The 26003-nt window shown below is 44.1% G+C and overlaps 1 long non-coding RNA gene across 1 annotated transcript; it reads right to left on the bottom strand.

The window, feature by feature from the left end:
• Positions 1 to 1359: 1359 nt before the first annotated feature.
• Positions 1360 to 13407, bottom strand: LOC149327365 (uncharacterized). Its single transcript, XR_016285965.1, has 3 exons — positions 12057 to 13407; positions 10879 to 10952; positions 1360 to 1507 (listed from the first exon to the last, which is right to left on the bottom strand). It is a non-coding gene; the product is annotated as an uncharacterized LOC149327365 (long non-coding RNA).
• Positions 13408 to 26003: the final 12596 nt, after the last annotated feature.

The following is a 26003-nucleotide window of genomic DNA, read 5'->3' as shown; positions in this document are numbered from 1 at the left end:
GCACGCACAATTTTAGCGCAGCGGCACGGTGGAACGAGCGCTGGTACTCACGGCTCGACACGCATCTCTCTCTGCAGTGCGCGCACTCGTACAGCGCGCTCCAAATGTTGTTAGGCCTGCGTAAACTATAAGCAGGTTGTTCTCATTATTCAAATGTTGGGGGTCTGCTTCACAGCTACAGCAAAGCAAATATTTTCCCTACGGCGGCGACGACCAGAATGGCAGGCTTGTTGAGACGAAGACAGACCTCGAAGGAGAAGCTCTGACAAACTGGCAATGGCCAGTGGGGGCTGTGATTGGCTAATCGCGGGAGGACTTCCGGGCGACGATCGAAATTTTCTGTCCGGGCAGATCGAGCGACGAGGCAAGCGGTATGGGCAGAATGCTTCGTGCGACAGCGCCGATCAACTCACGCGAACAAGGAGCTCAGCATTAAGTCATGAGTAGAAGCCGGATTTTTAGGCACTAAAAAGCACGTTTTATGCGCCATAAATAGGCAGCTAAAATTGCATTTCAGGCAGCTAACGGAGAAAAATAGGCACTATAAACTTTATCAAAAGTGCACACAGTTCGGAACTTGAGTGCGCAATATCTGCCGTAATATAAACCAAAAACACAGCAGGAATGATTTGGGACCTTAAGCAAGGTGCGAACATTTGAAGCCGTTTTTTTTTTTAAAGCTGTCGCGCAACTTTTCGTACAATACACATGCTTCAGCAGAGTAAAAGGGACGGTTACCAATCCTTTTAAAACACTTTCGTATACCTCGAAAAAAACAATTCGCTTGTCGTGTACAAAAGTAGAAAGAATGAACACCTTAACAGGAGGCCATGTATTTAGGAATTGATAGAAACGTTGTCAGCTCAAAGCATCTGACAAATGAGTTCAGTCTTCGCTCACACAGGAATTGAACTTATTTATTGCAGGCATACACGATGCTTCAACATTAATAAATAAGTTGTCATTTGTGTAAACAGTATTTTATAGTTTGTGGCTTCACGTCCCTATTGGAAAAAAAGGCAATGATGTAAATATTGGAAACCAACACTGGAAACCTTGGTGGATTATGGTAATGGAAAATGCGTTGGAATGACTGCGCATGTTGGAATGCTGGGCATGTTGGAATGACTGGGCATGTTGGAATGACTGGGCATGTTGGAATACTGGGCATGTTGGAATGACTGGGCATGTTGGAATGACTGGGCAGGTTGGAATGACTGGGCATGTTGGAATGACTGGGCATGTTGGAATGATTGGGCATGTTGGAATGACTGGGCATGTTGGAATGACTGGGAGATGTTGGGGCAGGGGCCATGCAGCAATGTTATGTCTGTCGCAATGAGACAGCAAATTTCAAAATAGATGAAGCTCCTACAGCCAGTTTTATTTTGTGTTCATGCTCCTCTTGCTCTTCTTTAGCCACTTGTCAATGCAGCTGGGCCCCATGAAACAGCCTTGTTGATGTACCACCGGTGCATGAGGGCTTGGGAAAACTGGGCGATGCACTCTGCAGAAAAGATTGAAATGAAAGAATTAGGATCCACAAGTTTTTATTCTTGCCAGTATTAGAGTGCTAAAAAAGTAAACTCCGTATTGTGGCCACAGGAATAAAGTGAGCCTAAATCAAGAACCACTGAAGCTATTCGCACTCAAAAAGAAAAATAATTTGAGGTTCTTATTCAATATATCATATGCTCGTCATTAAGTACCATCATCAGCAGCATAACTAGCACCACTGCAAGACAAAGGCCTCTCCTATATCCCTAAACATAAGCCTGACGTGTGCCATAATGAGCAAAATAAAAAAGCCATCGTTTTTTGTCCTCTGAAGGCTTTTAGTGGGGTATTAATAAGAGGGACAATATAAAGGTAACATCAGAAGGGTGACTGCAGTAGCACAGCTGAGATGTCGCAGACGATACACTACGAAAAGAGGCATACAATCCATTGATACATCAGTTGCAAAAAATAAAAACAGCAGCAAAGAAAAGGTAAAACAAACCAGTGTCAATGCTCCAAGCGATATCACTTATTTCCATAATTTTGAGGGACCACATGCAATGAAAATGTGGTGAGGTAGAGTCACAAGCGAAGGCCATTCTATTCTCGATTTAATTATTACTAACTCTATGCAGCTGAATGCTTTTTCTGGTGTTTTATCTTGTTGTGTTAGTGACCATCTTCCTGTGTTTGCTTGCATTGAGAACGCTAGTACAATAGGAAGTAAGTCCACATCAATCACATACCAAGCTATTACAGAATCATCATTGAAATCCTTTAGGGATGCGCTCATGAAAGTATATTGGAGTAAGATAGCTGAACTTCATGATGCAAATGTTGCCTATAATACGTTTGTCGATTGCTTTAAACAGATATATCACGACTGCTTTCCTCTTGTAACACGCGTGAAAAGTCGCAGAATCCGCAAGCCATGGGTAACGCCAGAGCTTCGCGGAGAAATACAAATGAAAGACAAGCTGTACAGAAAATTTTTGAGCAGCCGGAAGGTTGAGGACCTTGCGGTATTTAAGAAATATAGGAACAAATTGACTAAAAAACTGCGGTCTACACGAACAGCCTATCACGTGTCACTTCTAGATGTTAAGAATGTTCGAAATGGTGTACTATGGTCGAGATTAAATACACTTCTGCAGCGGGACAGTTCACGCACTGCATTAACAAAATTAAATATTGATGGAAAGGAAGTTTCTGGGGTCGAACTGGCTAATGTATTCAATACTTTTTTAACGAGCTTGGCTACCCGTGCTATAACACGTGCTGCCGAATCTGACGCTTGCAAATATGTTCGAATTCAGAATGATGAAACAATTTTTCTGCACCCAGTCACGGTAGACGAAGTAGTGTCGGTGATAACAAATCTTAACAATAGCAGTAGCTGTGACATTGATGATATCCAAATACGGCCAGTCAAGCATGTAGTTGACATAATTGCTCCCATACTTGCTCACATCTTTAACATCTGTTTAGAAACTGCAGTTTTTACGGAAAAAATGCAATTAGCAAAAGTTGTTGTTCTTTACAAAAAAGGAGATCGCAACGCCCTCGCCAACTACAGACCAATCTCTATTTTGCCAGTGTTTTCGAAAGCATTTGAGAAAATGCTGCATCTAAGAATGTCAAATTTCATCCATAAATTTAACTTGCTAACACCATTTCAGTTTGGCTTCTGCAAAACCAAATCCACTGAACTTGCATTACTCCAACAAAAGGAATATATAATAAAGCAACTTGAAAACAAATCTATTGTCATTGGTGTATTTGTGGACTTCTCAAAGGCTTTTGACCTGGTAAATCATAAAATCTTACTAAATAAATTACACTACTATGGTATCCGAGAAAAAGCGCTCTCATTGTTAAGTTCTTATTTGTCGTTTAGACAGCAAGTGGTGTACATAAATGGTATACAGTCTGAACCGAAGCCGCTCTTCTACGGTGTCCCCCAAGGCAGTACGCTAGGGCCTCTACTCTTCAATATTTACCGAAACGATATTGTCAACATTAGCGATAATACAAAGTTTTCCATCTATGCAGACGATATGAGCGTATTTTTTTCGGGTGAAAATGTTCATGAACTTATCAAACAATGTAATGCCACAATGCCTCTTGAGGTCTGGTCTGCAGTTAACCTGATGCAAATAAATGAGAGTAAGACCAAAGCTGTCATATTTAGGCCGAAAAATAAAGTTATCCCACTGCACGAGAATATTATATTAAACTCGCGGGCTGTAGAAATTGTTGAGCAGTTTAAATGCCTTGGGGTCATATTTTCTGCCAGTATGTCATGGGATTATCATGTCAATGATATCTTAAAAAAAATAGCTCAAATCACTGGTGTTATAGGCCGTCTAAAATACATACTTCCCACAAAAACTAAGATGCTGGTATACAATTCAATATTCAACTCGCATTTAAACTATTGCCAGTTGGTGTGGGGCACTACAACATTCACTAACCTTGAACGTATTCATTTAATGCAAAAGAGATATCTCCGAAATGCATATAATTTACCGTTCCGACATCCCAGTGCAGCTTTCTTTTGTCATTCCAGAGTTATTAAAGCACATAATCTTTATAAATATCGCCTCAGTGTTACTTTTAAAACAGAAATCAAGAAGAATGTAACAAATCTTAAAAATTTTGCAGAACTAAGGAAAAAAGAATCAGTCTATCCAACAAGACGTGGCGAAGAATGGACAGTGCCAACACCTCGACTAAATCTTGGTAGGGAATGCCTTCAGTACACACTTCCATCTCTTCTAAATAGGTATATCCACATTAACCTCGATTTGTTTTCTTTTTCACGTCATGAACTACATAATTTGTTTTTGCATAACATTGTTTAAGTTTCATTATGTATACATATTGCTGTTTCGTGTATTCTCCGGTGCTTCCTTGATGTGCTTGTTTTTTAAAATTGTATAAACTCTTGTGTTGCCTCCCTGTCAATAATAAGGATTGTAGACTCGTCAAGCTGCCCAAGGGCAGCTTTTTTCTACGATTCCTCCATCTGTAGTGCTAGATGGGAAATAAACTTTGATTTGATTTATTCTTAAATGGGAACAGGAAAAATTTCTTGATTTAGTTGTGATGGCATCCTGGTCTGAAGCGGGGCAGCAACATTTAACATTAAGTTGTGGAAAAGTATTGTAGAGTATATGGAACACACCTAAACGAGCGTTTCCCCTTTTATGCAGTGATGTCTGGTGGTCAAATGAGATGACTGATTACACATATGCTGTACCAAGTGTCGCTGTTGGATTAAAGGGAGTTGGTGGCGTAGCATCAAACAGTTTGGTGCAAAATTGAAAGAGCTAGGGAATACTTCAGTTTGGAATCAATAAAATTTTTATGCATAAACTGCGCAGCATGGCAAGAGCACACAGATCATGACATCTCCTGATAAACCCGAGTGCCCTTGTGGTGCCAGCAGCATGTATCGTGACATGCTCCAAGTATGTGGGGCTGCATCTGGTTAAGGTTTCTCCATACCATTAACCCTAGAGGTGGGAAAGGAGGTCAATACGTTGTGACAAAACAATGCAGACAAGACAAGGACAACGAAGGAATAAATATGATGGCATGAGTGCTGACTATCGCCAATGTGTATTGGAAACCACGTCAAAATATATACACTGTGGCCTAAAAAAAACAACGAACAAAGGGCACCTTGTGTCAACCACATTGCATGAGTGTAAAACAAAACAAAAACTGACAAAGAAGCATTTAAGAGCATGAACTCTTCCTTAGGAAGCGTAAAGAAGGTGTGCTAACACAGTGATTACGGTTTTTTTTTTAAATTTCAGTGGCCTCGATTATCTCACGCACAAACTTTTCTGTGTCTGTCAGGCAAAATGCAGAACATGAATTCCGGTTCACAGCGTTTAGGATCTGGCAAACAATTGCAATTGCGACAGTGAATCATCAAAGTTCTCCCGCAAGCTTTGTTCACATCGTCGTGGTGGTCTTTTAAACCTCTCAGTGACACACTTGCCTGTTTTCCCACTGTAAACATAGCCGCATTTCAAGGCGTTCGAACACACTATGTCTTCTGTGCAGTGCACGAAGAGACTCTGATGGATAATCTCGGTTGACTACAGGTACTGAAACTTCATAGGGTTAGAAAAACAATATCGATGCCAACTCGACTGCCTATTTAACCGGTGCGACCAATTGTGGATGTAGAGAAAGGTACGTACAAACTTCCTTTTGGGAGTTACAGTCTCGACGGGGGCACAAAAAGAATGTTTCAACTTCTGCTTAAAGCAATCGGCTAAAGACACTGACAAAGGTTCTAAATATCCAGTAAAGGACAAACGGCATATGAGCTGGGCAAAACTGGATGTCATGGCAATCAAACAGGATTTCATTAAGGAATTTTTGAAGCAAAGGTTAGTGACACCTCTTGACCAGCTTAGACTGAACCGAAGAAAATGGTAAAAGTAGCTTGTTTTCCCTTGACTCGTAAGCCCAACAAGTGTAACCACCCAAGATTGAGATCCAATAAATGTGATGACATATTATCCTCTATAATTTCAGTGGTGATTCAAAGTGGACTGAGGCTTTGACTGAACTCCTCTCTCACCTTAGACAATGCTTCGTCAGGATTGGAGATCCTGCAATAAGCCACGTAACAGCGGCGCTAATAGTTTTTTTTTGCAAAAACAAGCTATTCTGAAATGTAATAAAGGTGGACTGAAGGTATGAGCTTAAAAGTGCGACAAAATTATTCACCAAAACGCCTGAGACGTTTGGAATGCCACTGCTCCATTTAGGTTAATGAATTCTTCAACACATTATTGATCCTGATTGAGGGATGGCGTAATATAAATCCTTGATGTCAACATAGCACCCCATGAAACTGGTGCGAGAGTTATTGTGTAGAAACTGCGTTACTTTCTCTGCAGATCTTACACGAGAGGAGTCATCAATGCTCAGCAACTTAATTTTATGTCGCAAAGAGAAGGCGATTTGTTTCTGACAGGTTCCATTCTCTTAAACTACAACCCTCAAGGAGCAGTCACCTTTATGGGTCTTTGCGGTAAAGAAGATAGCTGGACAATTTTTCTTACTGAAGTTGATGGCATTAGCCTGATGGTTAAACTCTAGATTGTTAATGTTTCTTGGCACTGGACTTTGCTTTTAACAAATCAGATAGTAAGTGGCACTCAAATTCAGAATACACTGCATCTGTGGCCTTGGACTGACAGGCGCCTTTCGATACGACCACAAAACCACCGTTTATCAGCAGTTGAAAGCAAGAGGGCCCACCCTCTTAAATACGACACAGTTCGGCCTGTGGGCAAGTTCCTAAAGAGGGTTCAAACCGTGACACTGCATCAAAACATCCCGAAGCACACCTGTCACACTCAGGTCTGTGCGTGGAAAAGGCAACTCGTCAAACCATGGCAAGCATCTCCACAATAGTTCTCTTCGGAGGAACGGAAAATTTTGGTCCATAAGCACTTCAAGGACCAGACGAGGCAGCGACTCCAAGCTGAAGGTGTGCACCTTGTTGTCAAACTCTTGTGCCTGAAAACAAGCCAGGGAGTGGCTGGTTGACGGTGTCACGCACCGTTGACCAGGTGAAAGCCATCTGGAATGCCACTTTGCAGCCACTTTGCGCTCACTAGCCCGGAGCAGAGAAGCCAAGGCACGAGTGTCTCAAAACAAGGTGCACAATGTCGACACTGAGTTGCTGCCTCGTCTGCTGCTTGAAGCATATACGGGCAAAAATTTGCCATTGTTCCTTCGAAGAGGAATATTCTGGAGCTGTTTGCCATACTTTGACGTCTTGCCTTCCTGTGCCTGGACCTGAGCGTGACAGGTGTGTTTCAGGGGGCGTTGGTTGATGGGGTGTCGTGGTTTGAACCATGCCAGAAACTTGCCCGCAGGCTGAACTGTAACGGGTTTAAGACGGTGGGCCCTATCGCATTCAACTGCTGATAAAGAAGGTGGTTTTGTGGTCATGTCTAAAGGCGTCTTTCTGTCCAAGGCAACGGAGGCAGTTAATTCTGAGTTCAAGTGTCACACAACAGCTGATTTGTTAATAACAATGTCCAGAGCCAAGAAACTATGTAATAATCTAAAGTTGAACCATCTGGCTAATGTATCAACTTCAGCAAGAAACTAGCAGAGGTGCCAATGAGAGGTCAAAAGACCACCGTTACGATGTGAACAAAGCTAGCAGGGGGAATCTGATGTTTCATTGTCGCGACTGCGATCGTTTGCCACATCCTTTATGCTGTGAGGCGTAATTTCTTGTGCTGCATTGTGATAGACAGACACAGAAAAGTTTGTGCATGAGATGATCGAGGCCACTGAAATTGTAGAAAAAACGCAATCAATGTGTTAACACACCTTCTTTATCGCTCCCTAAGAAAGAGTTCATGCTCTTAAATGCTTCATATTCAACTTTCGTTTTGTTTTTGACAGATCCAAAGTGAATGTTACAAGGCACCCTTTCTTCATTCTTTTTTTAGGCCACAGTGTATATATTTTGATGTGCTTTCCAATAAACCTTCTTGAAAGTCAGCACTCGCACCGTCGCATTCCTTCCTCATCTTTCTCTTCTTTGCGCTGTTTTGACATAATGAATTACAAACAAGCCCATTCATCCGTCTTGCAAAAATGAATACAGTCAGAGTAGCAGAGATAGTTGGGGCATCCTTCAGAATAATGCAGTCATAAAGACAAGGTTGGGACATAAAGACAAAGACTGTTATTGAATGGCTAATATTAATGCACTTTAGTAATGTGCTTGGTTTGGTTTATGGGGGTTTAACATCCCAAAGTGACTCAGGATGAGGGACGCCTTATGATTTTGCATATTGATATGCTGGGCTTCATAAGAGAAGAAGTACAATAGTTTTTTAAGGCCAGCCGTAGAACAGGAAGCAATGAATCTACACTAATATCAAAGAATGAAGGCTCAAGCATGAGAGTGTAGCTAAAAGGTTATAATGAAACATGAAAAGCTTTCGAGAAATTCAAGTCGATGACACTTGCCTAAAATAAAGAATCTAAATTTGGGTGAAAATCTGTTGTGAATTCAAAAAGTTGGATTGCACATTAGTAAAGAGAATGGGAGCCGTGATGAGTGGTATAGAAATATTAGTTTGAATTATGGTGGCAAGTAATATGCGGACTCATTTCGTGCTCTAACAGTTCATGCAAAATGCACATCAATAAAATAGGAGAACAGTTTGGGGATCAGAACGGTTTCCAGCCTTAATTATTGACAGGTCAGCTTCAGGTTGTCAGGGATAGAACCAAGAGGTTTGGATTGGCTAACAATTATTGGTAAAATCTGTCTTCAGATATCCTCAGTAGTTTAAAGTATGTCAGAAGGCTTCTCACACAGCCCTCAGGTACTCGAAAGCTTGTGCTTATCAATGACTTTCGAGACATGATGAGAAGCAATGGTTAATGCAGTGAAATGGGTAACAAATAACTGATTTTTCTCAAGAAAGTGCCCATGGAATATGCTGTCAAACAAATTCCCAAGGATCCTTCAATTAAGCCCAAAATGACAGTTTATGGGTAGCCACTTTGTTATAACCATCACATACAAAAAAAGAGACACCAGAAGCCCTCCTTATTCACTGAAAACAAGGGAGAATTATGAGACATCATTCCGGCACACAAAATCACACGGATGAAGAGAGTAGACTCCATGGACACCATATTTCAACTGAGGTTTATTCCACAACACAGGCTTTTTATGTGCAAAGGGGTACTAGTGATCCCTGGGGCTGAAAAGTATTTCCGCCACCAGATAACAATTATTCAGGACGGCAAAAACCAAAACACAAAAAAACATAGGGGTAAAGGTATCTTGCCACTCACATTAAACACATCGGCACGCCTATGCATCACCTACCTGGCTGACCCAACAAACATATTTGCCTCCAGATAATCTATTTCTTTTTCTGGAGCGCTGCAGAAGGGCTGCTGACGCAATTCTCTTTTTCAACAGAGATACAAAAGGCTTAAAAAATTTCCCAGCCCTTCCAAGTGCTAAACTTGCACAAGGCATGTGTTTCTTTCAAAAACGCCTTGCATGCTCGCTTGTGCGAGCAAAGGCGAATGTGCTCAGCTAAATGACCTCTGCCACTTAATGAATCAGCTGTCCTGCAATGTTCAAGCAAGCGTTCATTGATGCAAGCCTCGTCTGTCTAATGTAATGTTTGCCACAGGCAAGGAGGATGCTGTACACCATGTCAACCTCATGTTTAACGAGGGGTTTGGTGTGCTTAGTTTTGTAGGCAGGCTTTTTCGTAACGTCATTTATCAGGTGGCACATGCATCCCAGCTTTCCCAAGCTGAAAATACGACATGTACATCGTGTTTGTCACTGGCCTTCTTGAGGCGGTGTGACACCTGATGGCAATAGGGCACAATGACAGGTCACTGTTGCGAATGTGCGTTGTCTTCCGGCTTGCGCTGCCCAGCACACTTCATCTCTCGAACCTGGCTTTCTACCACTAAGGCTACAATTTCTCCTGTGAAAACTGCCTGCTCCAGTCTCCTTACTTGCGCATTGATGCTGTCACAGAGTCGTGACAGCGTCAATGCCGAAGTAAGGCGACTGGAGCAGGCAGGCAGAAAAAGAAATAGATTATCTCAACGCAAATGTGTGTTGGGTCAGCCAGGTAGGCAATGTTTAGTCACGCCAATGCATTCAACTTGAGTGACAAGCTTACCTTACGCCTATGTTTTTGTTTTTGCAACATTGAATAATTGTTACCTGGTCGAGGAAACACTTTTCAGCCACAGGGGTCACTAGTACCACTTTGCATGTAAAAAGCTCATGTTGTGGAATCAACCTCAGTTGAAGTATGGGGTCTATGGAGTCTACTCTCTTCGTTCATGTGTTTTTGTACACTGGAATGATGTCTCATAATTCTACCCAGAACCAATTAGCTCAGCTCTCCATGCTTAGCAAAAACAAGGCAGCAGTAATGAAACCAGTTCTCATGTGTGCACTTTTTCTTTTACATCTGTGACCTGCGATGAGTGGCATAAAAACACATATTTAAGTTAACACACATGCATCATAATGTTAATATTCGTAGTCAAATAGTATCACATAATGCAGCCAAAAACATGCAGACATTTCGCACTTCATGCATAGAATGCAACGGTTAAAAGACGAGCAATATTGAATGTAAAACTTCAAATGGCCTGCAACCGGCCCATTCTGACAGCCAACTAATATTACTCATATAAACATGTAAACATATCAGGCCAGAGCAATCCAAACTGCTCCAAGCAGTAGCATTAAGGAAAAGAGCAATGAAAGTAAGAGAACATTTCATGGCAACCACAAGAACAAAGCACAATGCAGTAACAACTTACAACACAGCTTTTGACTTCATCTGGTGGCCACAAAATCCATGCCATTGACTCGGACTGGAAGACAGATGTGCCACCTGCAGATACCAATTTTCCATTATCACTATGACAGGAGTACAAAAACAAGCATGCGAACTCGGTCCAACAGTGAATATCACATGAATGTAAAAAGATCACGAAAAATATACTTGCCCAAGTATACGCAAATATACTTGCCCAAGTATACGCCTCAATACAAAGGAAAACTACCCTGTTTAAAATGCATCAGTTCCCCTAGCACTAGTAAAGGAATCTTGCTATGAGCAAAACAAATCTGCGTTCGAAAGCGTAGATAAACATCGTAATAACTGAGACAATTATTGCGTCACTTGTTTTCCTCAGAAACCAATTTTCAAACAGCAGAGTGATCGAAATGCAAGATCCTATACTCTGGGTAGCCAGAAACGCTATCGGTATCATAAAAAAAAAAATCTTCACATACTCATTTAAAAATTAGATCCTGACGGCCGGAAATTAACTTTCGTTGGTAACTGCAACCTGAGACAGTGCTTTCTTTATAGTGGGGTTTGAATTCAGATGCGGAAAATGGGCACTGATCGTATTGGAGGGTTCCGGATTAATTTAGACCACCTAGAATTTAACGTGAGCTGACATCGCACAGCACAGGGGCATTCTATTTTTCATTTCACCTAAATCGAAATGCGGCTACTGCCATCAGGATCGACCCCACGACCTAAGGTTCAACAGTCTAGGGCCAAGCAAAAACCGCGGCGAATAAAAAGTGTTTCAATCCCCCTCAAAGTGCTAACGCTATCTTGAAAGACAATCATACATTTTACGCACAGCCAAAGTGCCGGTCCTTGAAACGTGCGCGGTGGTGTGAACAAGCATGGGCAGAAACGCGTAGAACGAGGCATATACGAGGACAAATCTGTGCTCAACAAGAAACAAAACGCGCAAACATGCGCATACCAAAATCATGCAAAGCTAGCGCACGCACGGTCGCATCCCCTTCGCCAAAACAAGTACCGACAGCGACAATTCTTGGCAGAGCAACTCACCGCGGCGACAACAAAAGCGCCTTAAACGCTTTTTATAGCATTGAACACGAATACTGCAGCAGTACGACAGGTCACCGTTCCAGCATTATATGCTTCGGATAATGCACGAGTACTGCTTACCTTTTCAGATGATTGCGTAGTCGTGCAGAACGCTGTTTGCCTTCGTGTCACGGGCACTACACCAACCAGTGAGATTTCAGCACGAGTGCTACGTAGCCGGCACTCTCTACCACGTAGTCACACAGAAGAAAATATTCCGGGCCTTATTTGGAACATTTCCACCGCGACACTGCCCGCGCGTCTTTGTGCCTGGACACCCATCCTGGACTACACAAAGAAGCGCACAGACTGAAAAGTTAGAGAGACCAGAAAAATGACACTTTGCCTCGAATAGGCTACGTCGACAGCACTGCGCGATTGTGCACCCTTGAGCAAGAAGAAACACACGCAAACCACAACACAGTTCACGACGGCTCACAATCCAAGTAGCGAATTGTAGCAAGCGCCGAAGCGCGATGCACGCGACGCAGCACCCGAACCGCCATGAGGGTTATACAGAAAAACAGCTACCGGCAGCCACCTGGCGGTGACAACCAGTTTTTGTTTCGGTTTCGTTGTGAAAAAGCTTGTATCCTACTTTTTATTTTATTTTTGGTATTTTTATTGGGTATTCAGCCGTATCGGCATCCACAGAAATTGCAGCGATTGCGAGCAATTACCACTGGTAGAAACGCGCGAATTAACGACCTGTTGCTTGCGCTGCGGTTGAAAAATGCCTGAGTTCTCACGGCAGTATGGCTTGCTGCTTTGCTCATTCACGAAATTACATGCCGATTTCTGTTTGTATGGGGAAGTTTTTTTTTATATTGATGGGAGATCAGCAAGGCTAACAAAATACCCAACGTAGCAGTCGTAGAGAGTAGGTTGTCGTAAAAACATGGTGACGCTGTTTGATCGGCAGCACGACGTGAGAGGCGGCAGCGTTGAAACGCGCGTCGAGAGAACAACCTCCACGGTATATGCTTTCTTGAGACTACAGTGAAGGTGTGCATTTTTTATAGTGGAGTTCTCTCATCCAACGTGAAAACCAAATCAATTCTTAGTATGAAATATGCTGTGTAATTTATATCCTCATATTGTATTTATATATATCTGCATTTCTATTTTGAAAAACAGTGTTGTACTGGTAATTGTGTACCGAGGTGCATGTATAAGAGTGCAGCCTTGTCGAAATATTCTGTGTATATATTTGTATTCGTAACCCTTCTACAAAGAAGCTGTGTGGCCAGCTATGTGGTTAACAATTTGTTAATTGAATTAGTATATGTCTTGAAATGCACGCTCAATAAAATTTTCTGAATGAAATTGAGTGTTCGGATTCAGGCATGCAGGGCTCTGCAAACCTGCAATTTATTATTTTGTGAACAATGAAGTTAAACTTTTTCTCAAATATTTTGCTAATGATAATCTAAGCCCAAGTATATAAGTCGTTACTTTTTAAAAAAATTTTCTGAAACTGTCAAGTCAACAAATGCACGTGTAAAAAAAGAGAAATTTGTCTTGCAGTTTTTATTCTAACAGCATAAAGTGCCAAGTGTACAGTCTTTGTCAAAAGTAACCAGGCTGCATGGTTTGCTTCTAGCTTGTATAGAGGAGCCCTTGTGTTATTCCTAAGGATCAAAACGTGTTGGAAGGTAATAAGACCCTCAGCCCTTACCTTTAGCTACCATTCCAGCTTCAGGGAAGCTGTGAGGGATCCGCTGTACGAGCTAGAAGCAAACCATGCAGCCTGGTTACTTTTGACAAAGACTGTACGTTTGATGGATTTGACCCACTGAGATTGTTAGTGCATTGATGAGTTTCATTTTGTCAACCATATAGGCACATGCATATGCAGTATCTGCTGCCCAGCATCGGCCATTCAAATACAGCCATGGTTTGTGCCATGCCAAACAAGTAGGTACAGTCGTGGGTAAAAAAGATTAGCACACATGACGGAACACCAGAGCGCCGGAATGACAACGCCTGGCACTGCGGGTGGCGGAGAGGCTGATAACGGGAGTGCCGGGCCGTTCCCATTCTACAGTATTAAGGGGGTCTGCCACGGACAGTAAAATTACTGCGGACTGCCACGGACAGCAAATTAGCGGACTGCCACGGACAGCAAAACTGCTGACTAAAAGCAGCGCTATCATCTATTGTTCCCGCGAGTTCCTTTTGACAAACCATCGCGGACATAAAAAAACAGTAATAAAAAGAAGCCATCTGTGCTCATGATAACCGAGCCAAAATAAATTCCGCAAGCACAGTCACGTAGGGTTGGCACTTCAACGCTCGGGCGGTGCACGCTTGATAAAGCTTACTTCCTGCCGCCGCCCCCCCCCCCCCCTAGGCTGCAAACATGGAAACGGCCCGTTAGGCAGTTCTGCCTACCACAGCGCCGCGTGGTGAGATATACGAATTCTGATCGCCAGTGATCTGTGCTAATATTTTTTGCTCGCGACTGTACACATCCATAGGCTCCCACCGTGGTTTCCACATAGTCCAGTGTTGCCTGCCAGGCCCACCGAGATAATCACGATGGATACCACCAAGCCCATCCCGTCTCACCGTGTTCACTGAAGTGTCCAGCGTGGTTTCCATTCAGCCCAATATTGTTTACTGAAAGTGCCAGTGCAGCCACCACAATTTCCACTCAATCCAGGGTGGCCCAAAGTCGCCATTAGTGCATCCAACATCTCTCCCATTCGCTCCAACAGCACCCAGCGTGGAAACCAACACTTCCAATCAGCCCACCGTTTTCTCCAACATGGAAACCAACACTTCCATTCGGCCCACCGTTTTCTCCAACATGACTTTTGCTGGAATTTTCAACAGGGGTGTCTGGAGCCACGCGACTATCAAATGGTGCTTGCAATTAGAAGTGTCTGGAAACCGTAAATACGAGATGCTATAAAATGTTACACACAGTGCTGCTTGATGCGGAATATGTTGAAAAGAATCATAGTTTTGCGCGGGCCTACGTACATCCACGATGATCCATGGTAAAATAAACATCATCCATCTAGAAATCACGGTTAAAGCAATGGAAGCAGTCATTGAGTCATTTACTCTATGATTTGAGTGCACGAATGCGTTTTCGTATGCATGCACGACTGCCAGCTGTCTAGTGTAGCCTGCTCCAACAAGATTACCGCCAAATGCCATTTGATGAAGATGGCATGCGGCTGGGGCGCAAGGAACGACAGTAAGGCAGGTTACCCAGGTGGAAATTTTAACCAGTTAAACTGTTTCCAGCAGGTTTATGGAACATTTTACAGTTGGTTTCAATTGGAACCAACTGGGAATTATTTGCACCAACCTATAACTTGTTCTGTGTACTTTACAAAATGTGGTGCCATCTGGTCAACTACCACTTAAACAGCCAAAGTCATCAACAAGCCACTACGATAAAATGGCAGAAAATAGCAAAAAGGTTGCTTCGATATTTTCGGCTGACGTGGTTGGTATGCGTACACAGCCGACGTAGGTGCAGTGTTCACCACAGCCAACTGACGAGGTCATCTCATGTTGCCACGTGCGTGTTCTACTCAAAACCGAAATGGATTCGAAAGCAAACAGAATTTGAAAGCAAAACCATAGCTTATTTCAGGCCCCTTTTCTGTAAAATAGGGCATTTTTAGGCACCGACGTCGGAAATAGGCATTTATAGGCACTGACACCCAAAATAGGCATTTATAGGCACTATAAAAACAGTATTAAACATATTGTCAACACCTAATTCGTGCTCATATGTAAAAATGGTGCGCCTACGAAGCGTTGAAAAAAATAGGCATTTGCCTAAAATCCGGTCTCTAGTCATGAGCTATCGGCAGTAAGATTGTCATGCGCCACAGCGTATACAGTCTTAGGACGTAAATTCTCCCCTTCAAAGCAGGTATCAGATAATTACATGCATACAGTTATGAAGAAAACATAACAGCATAGTGGGAGACCTTGAAAACAAACTTATTATTTAACATTTTCCTAGAACATATTATGGGCATAATTCTAGGGTTTTCTTCTCTCGTCTCCTATTTCTCTTGAATTTCAGGCAAGGGTCTATTTTCTTTTTTTGCTTTCTGGCGTGCCCTGGAAGGGGCTTTGCGGCTTGATACAGCAGGTTTAATATCGACGAGCAATTAACAATTGGGTGTCTTTTTGCCGCTTGATCTACCGGTTTTCTTAAGTACGAAATCTGTTCCTCTCAGAATTACCTTTATAACTTCATCATACGTCCATGAACCACTGCAGACGTTTCGGATACAGTTTTCTACCGCTTCTTATACGGTCATCAAATGGCGTTCAATCCTTACCAAATTCCGTGCTGAATGTTATGTTTTCGCGGAGCAGCTTCATCCTTTCCTTATTGTCATTGAATACTGCATATTGTCATTATGCAGTATTCAATACTGGAGTGGGAAGCACTCTATTCCCATCATTACGCCGTCACATTTCCCTTTTTTATTTTTCGTAAAAAAGTCGTTTTGCTGACTCATGGTCAACATCATTTTCCGTTGAAGTCTAGCTATCCATCCAGTTCTTCTATACGAACGTTTATATTCCCAGTATAAGAACGCCTCCTTTGCCTCGCATTTGTTTCATATCTTCGGATAGGCATTTAAACAAAACTTCGTTTCTCTCCGTGTTGTTGCTTCTGGTCCACAAATAGATTACTCCTTCTTTGCGTGCTTTATTATATTTAATCGATACATACCCCTAACATTGTTTATTTACTCTATGCGAAGTGAGTCCATGACTAAGCAACATTCCTACTCCTCCGCCATTTCGTTATCAAGCCTGCCTATTCCAACCTTACCAGCTATAGCCCCGAATAAGCGGAGCTTTTTGGAGGTCCCTGAGGTGCGCTTCCCTGAACCCATAAATTGCTATATAATTCATTTCTATCTGTTGCCTAATGCCAAGTCACTTTTCTGGCGCTGTTCCACACTGGATCTGCATGTAAGCTAATATCTTACCTTATCGTTCTTTCTCTGCTTTCCTTTACGAGTTAGATCATATTGCTTTTATACTCCTTGTCATTTCTTTTGTTATTTCCTTATATATTTAGATAAGTGTGTAGCGCAACCACGTCGCTGCAGGGAACTGCAACTGCGGGGAGGAGCAGGTGTGCCGTCATGCCAGTTCATAGGTCGGGGGTTCACTCACGAGTCCAATCACTCACCCTCGCTCGGGCTGACATTCAAATCATGATCTGTGTCCTGACTGAGTCCGGGGTCAGATGCAGAGTGTGATCTGAGTCGCGGGTGTTTCCGTAATCACATTTAAGTCATGATCTCAGTCATACGTGTCCCTGCTCAGATTTGTGTATTCGGGCCGATGGTGTGCGCTTGCTTTTTTCACATTCTTGTTTGCTAACAGTCGAGAGGAATTATTTGTCAACAAAAATAGCGCAGGCACAGAACAAGGACAAGAAAGGACACACACGAGCGCTTACTTCCAACAGTTTATTGTGAACCGCAGGGCGGTAAGCATATACGACGTGGCGATACATTGCACAGGCGCAGGGTAAATTTTTTCACTTCAATAGTTTCTCAGATAATGCAGTTCTTCTCGAGATAATCCAACAGACGGTTTCGCGATGCACAAGTCACCTAGGCTATCTATGGCTTCTGCTTCAATAATTTCACGGCTAAGTTTGCTAGGGTTCTCGGCGATGACATTGCATGATTCATAGAGAGGTACACACTCTTCACAGTTTCTGCAGTGGACATCAAGAAAACCCCCTCTTTTTTCTTTTACATTGTAGCGATGCTCGCGAAGACGATCGTTCAGGCACCTTCCACTCTCACCTATATATTTCTTTCCGCATGCTAATGGTATGCTGTACACAAATGATTCCGTACATTCAACGAACTTTGTTCCATGCTTCGTGGTACACCCACTCTTCTTCGCAGGGCCAGGTCTTGTCAACTTGCAGAGTTCCTGCAGCTTTTCAGGAGCTGAAAAAATGAATTTGACATATGCCCGTTGTCCAATCTTTTTCAAGCGATGAGACAAACCGTGAATGTATGGAATAATGACAACTTTGTGCTTATTTGCTCAAAGAGGAAGGACATCTAGAGGTGAACAGATCTGTTTCAGGAGGATTTCAGCAATACTTGCAAGGACATGCATAGGAAACCCAGCGTTAGTTAGCCTCTGTGCTTGTTCAGCGAAACTTGCTGCCATTAGCTGTGGACAAGGCTTTTTTATGCGTTAGAGAGGCATAACATTGCAATTCCCCTCTTGACAAGTTTGGAGTGCGCAGAATCATATGGGAGCAGTGGTTTGTTGGCACGTGGCTGATATTTCCAGGAAATTGATCGTCCTGGAATAAAAGGTTGATATGAAGGAACTGGATACTGTCCTCTGATGGCAACTCGTGAGTAATGACTAAAGGCGAGAAGCCTGTGCGTACGAAATCAAGTGTGTTAGTGGCAAGTGATTCGAAAGAACCAGAATCACAGCCAAGGAAGATTAAATAGTCGTCAACGTATCTAAAAACTTTTGTTACTTTTAAGTCAGCGAGATGGCTGCAAAGCGCTCTGTCAAGTTCGGCCAAGTATAGATCGCTAAGCACGGGGGCAATGCAAGACCCTATACATATCCCCTTTTCTGCAGATTAGGCGACCCGTCCCAATGAATAAAAGTTGACTTGAGATATAGACGTAAAAGTTGCAAAAAACCACTGCTAGACGTACCCTATGCATTGTGGAAGGGAATGACTCCAAACTTGTTGATGCAGGTTTGAACACAAGAAATCAATTGAGCTTGCGGCAATGAATAAAACAAATCCTTGATATCTATAGAGAAAGCTCTTAAACTCTGGAGCGGTGAGGACTTTACGTAGGTTATGACAGCATTAGAGTCCTTGACTAAGGAGGGATCGTCGATTTGCAACAGGCTGAGGTTTTCTTGAAGGAAAATAGCACTACACTTTTGCCACGTGTCACTCTCGGAGACAATCGCGCCTGAAAGGAACGTCCTCCTTGTGCGTTTTAGCACTGAAGAAGATGTCAAGGTGATCCCGTTTGGACGATTCTATGCCCTTTAAAACTCTTAGTAGCTGCAGCCTGTTACAAAGCTCTTTGGCTTTTGTTTTCAGCTTAGAAATAGACCGCTTTCGGTGAGCTTCCAAAGCATTAGTGACTGCTCCAAGGGCTTTTGCATTGAAGAGCCCATGCGACATGACAGCAAAACCGCCGTCTTTTTGTCTGCAGGCAGCACACAAAGTTGGTGATCCCTCAAAACCAAAGCCACGCGTTTTACAGATACCTTCGTCGCTGGCACTTTTCCATGGATCAAGGCATCCACACCTTCGGAAACACAGCGTGGGGAATCCTCTGTAGAGGCACCTCGAGACACTTCTCGTACAAGTGACAGGAGTTCCGGCGCTGTCCTGCGCCTGTTCCTGGGCTATATTTGTTGACATGTGTTACTAACAAGCCCAAGCTGCCACCTTAATAGATTTAATTCCTAGTACATCGGGCTCTTTTCTTCATCTTTCACGTGACCCTGGGGCGACAGTGGCCTTCATTGCCAGTGCCATCTGCAAAGCAAGGGCTCTCTCCTTTTGCATGCGCCACATGATTCTACCAGACGACGTTCGAGCCTTGCTTAGAGGTTTCCTCCCTTCTATTGGTCATGCTACCCGCACTTGCAAGATTCAGAAATCTGAATGGCTCCGTCTTGCACGGCTGCATAGGAGACTCCTGCAATTACAGGTCAGCACTGCTGTGCCCCTCAGGCTGCCAAGAAGCAGCTTCGTGAGCTGTCAGCCCTGACTGAACGCACTACAGAGTTCGTTTGGCAGCTTGAGCTCAAGCAACTGCTAGATCGTCTCCCCCAGAAGTGTCCGGCTACCAAGAGCCCCGTCCACCTCCTGGAACGTGTGAGCCTACCGCAGAATGTGCTTCAGGTGCTGTCTCAGGGCCCAACGTTTGCCGTGGACAAGAGCAGGACAGCGCCGGAACTCCTGTCGCTTGTACGAGAAGTGTCTCGAGGTGCCTCTACAGAGGATTCCCCGCGCTGTGTTTCCGAAGGTGTGGATGCCTTGATCCATGGAAACGCGCCAGCGACGAAGGTATCTGTAAAACGCGTTGCTTCGGTTTTGAGGGATCACCAACTTCGTGTGCTGCCTGCAGACAAAAAGAGGGCGGTTTTGCTATCATGTTGCATGGGCTGTTCAATGCAAAAGCCCTTGAAGCAGTCACTAATGCTTTCGAAGCTCACCGAAAGCGGTCTATTTCTAAGCTGAAAACAACAGCCAAAGAGCTTTGTAACAGGTTGCAGCTACTAGGAGTTTTAAAGGGCATAGAATCGTCCAAACGGGATCACCTTGACATCTTCTTCAGTGCTAAAACGCACAAGGAGGACGTTCCTTTCAGGGCGATTGTCTCCGAGAGTGACACGTGGCAAAAGTGTATTGCTCTTTTCCTTCAAGAAAACCTCAGCCTGTTGCAAATCGACGATCCCTCCTTAGTCAAGGACTCTAATGCTGTCATAACCTACGTAAAGTCCTCACCGCTCCAGAGTTTAAGAGCTTTCTCTATAGATATCAAGGATTTGATTTATTCATGGCCGCAAGCTGAATTGCTTTCTTGTGTTCAAGCCGGCATTGACAAGTTTGGAGTTATTCCCTTACAGAATGCACCGGGTACGTCTAGCAGTGATTTTTTGGAACTTTAAAGTCTGTATCTCAACTCAAAATTTATTCATTGGGTCGGGTCGCCTAATCTGCAGAAAAGGGGATATGTATAGGGTCTTGCATTGCCCCCGTGCTAAGCGATCTATACTTGGCCGAACCTGACAGAGCGCTTTGCAGCCATCTGGCTGACTTAAAAGTAACAAAATTTTTTAGATACGTTGACGACTATTTAATCTTCCTTGACTGTGATTCTGGCTCTTTCGAATCACTTGCCACTAACACACTTGATTTCGTACGCATAGGCTTCTCGCCTTTAGTCATTACTCACGAGTTGCCATCAGTGGACAGTATACGGTTCCTTGATATCAACCTTGTATTCCAGGACGACCAGATTTTCTGGAAATATCAGCCACGTGCCAACAAACCACTGCTCCTATATAATTCTGCGCACTCCAAACTTGTCAAGAGGGGAATTGCAAATATATGCTTCTCTAACGCCATAAAAAAGTCCCGTCCACAGCTAATGGCAGCAAGTTTCGCTGAACAAGTACAGAGGCTAACTAACGATGGGTTTCCTATGCATGTCCTTGCAAGTATTGCTGAAATCCTCCTGAAAGAGATCTGTCCACCTCTAGACGTCCCTCCTCTTTGAGCAAATAAGCACAAAGTTGGCATTATTCCATACATTCACGGTTTGTCTCATCGCTTGAAAAAGATTGGACAACGGGCCAATGTCAACGAAATTTTTTCAGGTCCCGAAATCTGCAGTAACTCTGGAATCTGGGAAGACCTGGCCCTGCGAAAAAGAGTGGGTGTACCACGAAGCATGGAACAAAGTTCGTTGAATGTACGGAATCATTTGTGTACAGCATACCATTGCCATGCGGAAAGAAATATATAGGTCAGAGTGGAAGGTGCCTGAACGAACGTCTTCGCGAGCATCGCTACAATGTAAAAGAAAAAAGAGGGGTTTTCTTGATGTCCACTGCAAAAACTGTGAACAGTGTGCACCTCTCTATGAATCATGCAAAGTCATCGCCGAGAACCCTAGCAAACTTAGCCGTGAAATTATTGAAGCAGAAGCCATAGATAGCCTAGGTGACTTGTGCATCGCGAAACCGTCTGTTGGATTATCTCGTAAAGAACTACATTATCTGAGAAACTATTGAAGAGAAAAAATTTGTCCTGCGCCTGTGCAATGTATCGCCACGTCGTATATGCTTACCGCCCTGCGGTTCACAATAAACTGTTGAAGTTAGCGCTCGTGTGTGTCCTTTCTTGTCCTTGTTCTGTTCCTGCGCAATTTTTGTTGACATGTGTTACCAACAAGCCCAAGCTGCCACCTTAATGGAATTATTTAGTACCGCTGAGAAGGTCACTCGAGAGCGAAGCGGCTTGGCGACGCCTGTAGGTGGCCGAAGAAGAGGATTCCTCGGAGGGTAGGGAGACGGCGGTGACCCTTCCACTTCACTAGTTTACGCAGGTACGGGTGCCATAATGACCAGCGTGACAGCTTTGGCCCAGATCCATCATGGTGCAGCGTGTGGAAGCTGGGGAACCTTGTTGCGCGTCTCGGTCAGCGGGGAGGCTGCGCGCTTGAGTCTTGAGCCGAAACGAGTGAGAGAGCCCAAATGGGTCCGGAGTTGAGATGATTCAGTGAGGCCAACCGTGTCATCAGTCGAAACGAGTCATTCTAGATGAGCAGTAAGTCGAATTAAGGGAGTGAGCACAAAGGAGTCGAGAGTAGAAATGAGTGATCAAGTCCAGATGAGTCGTGAGTTAAGTGAATATGGAGGGTCATAAGTCTAAATCAGTTGTAAGTCATAAGGACTTGTCGACTCAGAATGAGTCACGGCTCGGAGTGAGTTGAAATGAGTTTCGAGGAGGGTGTCGAACCGAAAGCCGAACCTGATCACGAAACAGGGGCTGAAGCTGTATCTTCAGTCCTAACTCGATTCGAACCGAACCCATTCATTTTACTCCCCTGGAACCGAACCTGGATCGGTCTGAACCAGACCCTCTCCTCAAGCGATGCCTTTCGCAGCAGCTGCTTCAGATGGACCGCGTTACATTCCTCCGCAGTGGCTATACTATCTCTCCTTCTTGGTAACAACCTCCAGATAGGTCCCGCGGTAACCTGTCTACGGTTACGCATTTACACGCTCCGTCCAGAGTAACTAAACTACTAAAGTGGCCCTTCCCCGCATTTAGCCGTTGTGTGTTTGTGTGTCCGGCTGAAGCCTGTTTTATGGTTGGCTGCTCACCTGCCCACCATGTCAGGTGACCATTCAGTAAATCGTGAGAGGCTGCTAGGAAAGATCAACCTTTGACGCAACACTTCCAAAGCAGCCGGAGTCCCACCGAAGGCCGCACCTCCCATAAAAAGGCGGTGGCGCATCACTTGACCGCTGCACCACTGCGATGGAGTGGTACGAAGGTTCCCAGGGACGTATGCATGCAGAGAATGACCAATCTCGAATATATGGGCCCTAACACATTATTGCTATCCGAACCACTGCCATCCATGAACAATGGATCTGAACATCGAAAGCGAAGTGAAAATCGCAGTGCTAGCGCACCTAATTTGCATTTGGTCTAACTACGCAAACGGACCATCATTTTTTCCCGCTTCAAAAGCCTCTGCACTAGAAAAGGGATATATGAGCTACACTGAAGAACAAGAGGCGCAGAGTACAAAAATGTGTGCCCAATGTGAAGTTCTCGCTCCTGTGTTAGGGTCGGAACGAGTCGAACACCTTTTAAATGGCACCACTAGAATTGCAATTGAATCCGAGTTTGAAATCACGCTCGTGTTCCTCCTGTCTGTTTTTACTGTGGCCTTGCCTAACACAATTCTTCTAATTATTTCAGGTGACCTAAAAATGAATCCATTTACCTCTTAGAATTATAATCACCCTGAAAACCCTGTACGTTCACCGCAGTGAGGACGAGTGACTCGAGGCACGCGTTTGCGCTGCGGTAGGCTGTGGGTTTCGATCCACGCCGGTGGGACACGCGTTGACGCCGGTCGGGTGCATAGCTCTAATGCGACTCCGGTTGGTCGCAGCTGGCACCCGACGGCCGAAACTCGGCACACTGTTGGTCGGCAGCGATTGGCTGGGGAGAGGAGAGAAGTGCGCGGAGGAGGTGGAATGCGGTCCTGCTTGTCTTTTTGTATTTTTATTTTAGAGCGAAATCTACGTGAGGGATATCCTTGTGACACAAAGGCTTCGCTAGCAGCGTAATTGCGAACATGTGCAGCGTCTCTTAGAGGGGCCTATGATCGAGGTGGAGAGGACTGCGGGCGTCCTCGAGAACGCGGTGCCACCTGTGGGCATTTGGTCCAGATTGACCGGCGTGTCTGTTCTCGTTAATCAGCAGCGAGATAGTGGGTGTGGTGGAGTGCGATGGAGCACGAACTTGAATGCGAGGCTCCAGAGTTTTACACAGAAGAAATTGCAACTGTAAAGTGTCACCTTCAAAGGTTCGATACAGAACGCTTTCGAGCGGCCCGTGTACGATCCCGCAGCAATCTTGCTTTGCACTGTGAGCAGCCAACTAGACATGCATTTCTTGATGAGCGTCGGCACGTGAGTGCCAAGCGTGTCTGAGCGCTGCTGTGGTGGCGCCCTGGTCACAAGTACAGATGAAATAATAGCTGAGTTTTCAAAATACTACACCTCGTATTTTTGCTGCCCCTTCAAGCACTGCTGACGATGTTCATTTAGCGCGCTGGTCGTCTACGGTTTCCCCGCTTTGCGAGGATGAGTGCGATATAATGAGTGGTCTTATAATCTTGACTGACTTGGAAGATGCAATTGATCGATTGTCCCTATCCAAAACCCCAGGGCCTGACGGCCTTTCAGGGGAATTTTATAAGACCTTTAAATCTGTGTTATCACCTGTTCTACTACAAATTTTCGGGCACAGTATTGATGTTTGGATTTTTGCCGCAGTCATTTACTGAAAGTGATATTGTCTTAATACCGAAAACTGACGACAAGGAAAATCTACGATTTCTAGTAGGTTACAAACCTATCACGTTTCCTAATGTTGATTACAAGATCTTCGCTAAAGTCCTCTACAGCTTGCAATGACTACTTTGATTGGACCTCGTCAAACATGTGGCTTGAGGGGTCGGTCCATACAATCTAATCTACATATAGCGCGCACAGTGTTGCAGTATTGCAGCGACGGTCATGAACAATTAGCATTGCTGCAAATAGACCTGGCGAAGGCATTCGATCAGGTGTCCCATTCGTTTCTTTTTTTTCTTGTAAGTCACGCCAATCTTGTTTCCGTTCTTTCTACTGGGATACGCCTTTGTTACAAAAACTGCCAACGCTCTGGATTCTTAAGGACGGAAGGACTGTCTCTGTCTCACAGCCAGTTGAAATTCAGGTCTGTTCACATTTTACTTGGAGCCACTTATAAACAGTGCCGCTGTGAATGATTTTCGTACTATGGGTCACGAACTGAAGGTGGTAGCCCAAGCGGATGACGTCGCGTTTTTCTGCTCTGATAAGCCAAGCATGGATGAGGTAATTCGTTTAACTGAAGACTTCGCTTCAGTGTCAGGAGCTCGAATTAATCGTCCTAAGAGTTCCGGTTTCAGGTTTGGTATGTGGGGTACGACACTTCCGACACTTCCTTGTCGAATATCCTTGCATTCAATGGACACGCACTTCACCAAGGTACCTTGGCTTTCCTTTGAGTGTCTAGAAGCACAGTGCACATTATTGGAAAACCGCGTGCCAACTCTTCAGCGCTATGATCAGGCATTTGTGCCCCATGGTCTTTCGACTATTGACAGGGCGGCCGCATGCAATCTGTTTCTCGGCACTAAAATTTATATCTACTGCAAATTATGCATGGCAGAAGACTTTATATCCAACGTTTCCACAGAGTTTTCACAACTTTTATATGGGGTTCGTCGTTTTAATCATCTAGGCCTGATAACCTTTTCCGGCCTGCAAGCACTGGCGGCCTCAATTAGTCCACTTGTTTGTCCAACAGGTGGTTTCACGTTTAATGTTTTTTGAGACACTATACACGCCCAGCAATGCGGGCATTCCTGCAAGTAAATTTTGTTCATGCTTTGCCGAGCATCACTGTGTCTTCTAATTGTTCTGACGTCCGTGTTTGTGGGGATTCATGCATGAGGTGTATGAAGTCTGTTCGTTCCCTGCTTGTTCGTTTTTCCCCTGAGTTCCTCTTTCTGGTTTCGAGGAAACGGTTGTACAAAAACTTAATCTGTATGCTCTTTCCTCCGCCACTCTATCGCCCTGTTTATTTTGGTTTACCTGGAGATGACGTACTCAAGAGAGTACTTATAATGCCCCTCTCGCCATGTACAAAAACACTTTTCTTTAAGCTAC

The sequence above is a fragment of the Amblyomma mixtum genome, chromosome 10, assembly GCF_055824585.1.
Source record: "Amblyomma mixtum isolate Tamu chromosome 10, ASM5582458v1, whole genome shotgun sequence".
NCBI classification, from domain to species: domain Eukaryota; kingdom Metazoa; phylum Arthropoda; class Arachnida; order Ixodida; family Ixodidae; genus Amblyomma; species Amblyomma mixtum.
The sequence above is the reverse complement of the archived record's forward strand: the minus strand, read 5'-3'. Positions and strand labels throughout refer to the sequence as shown.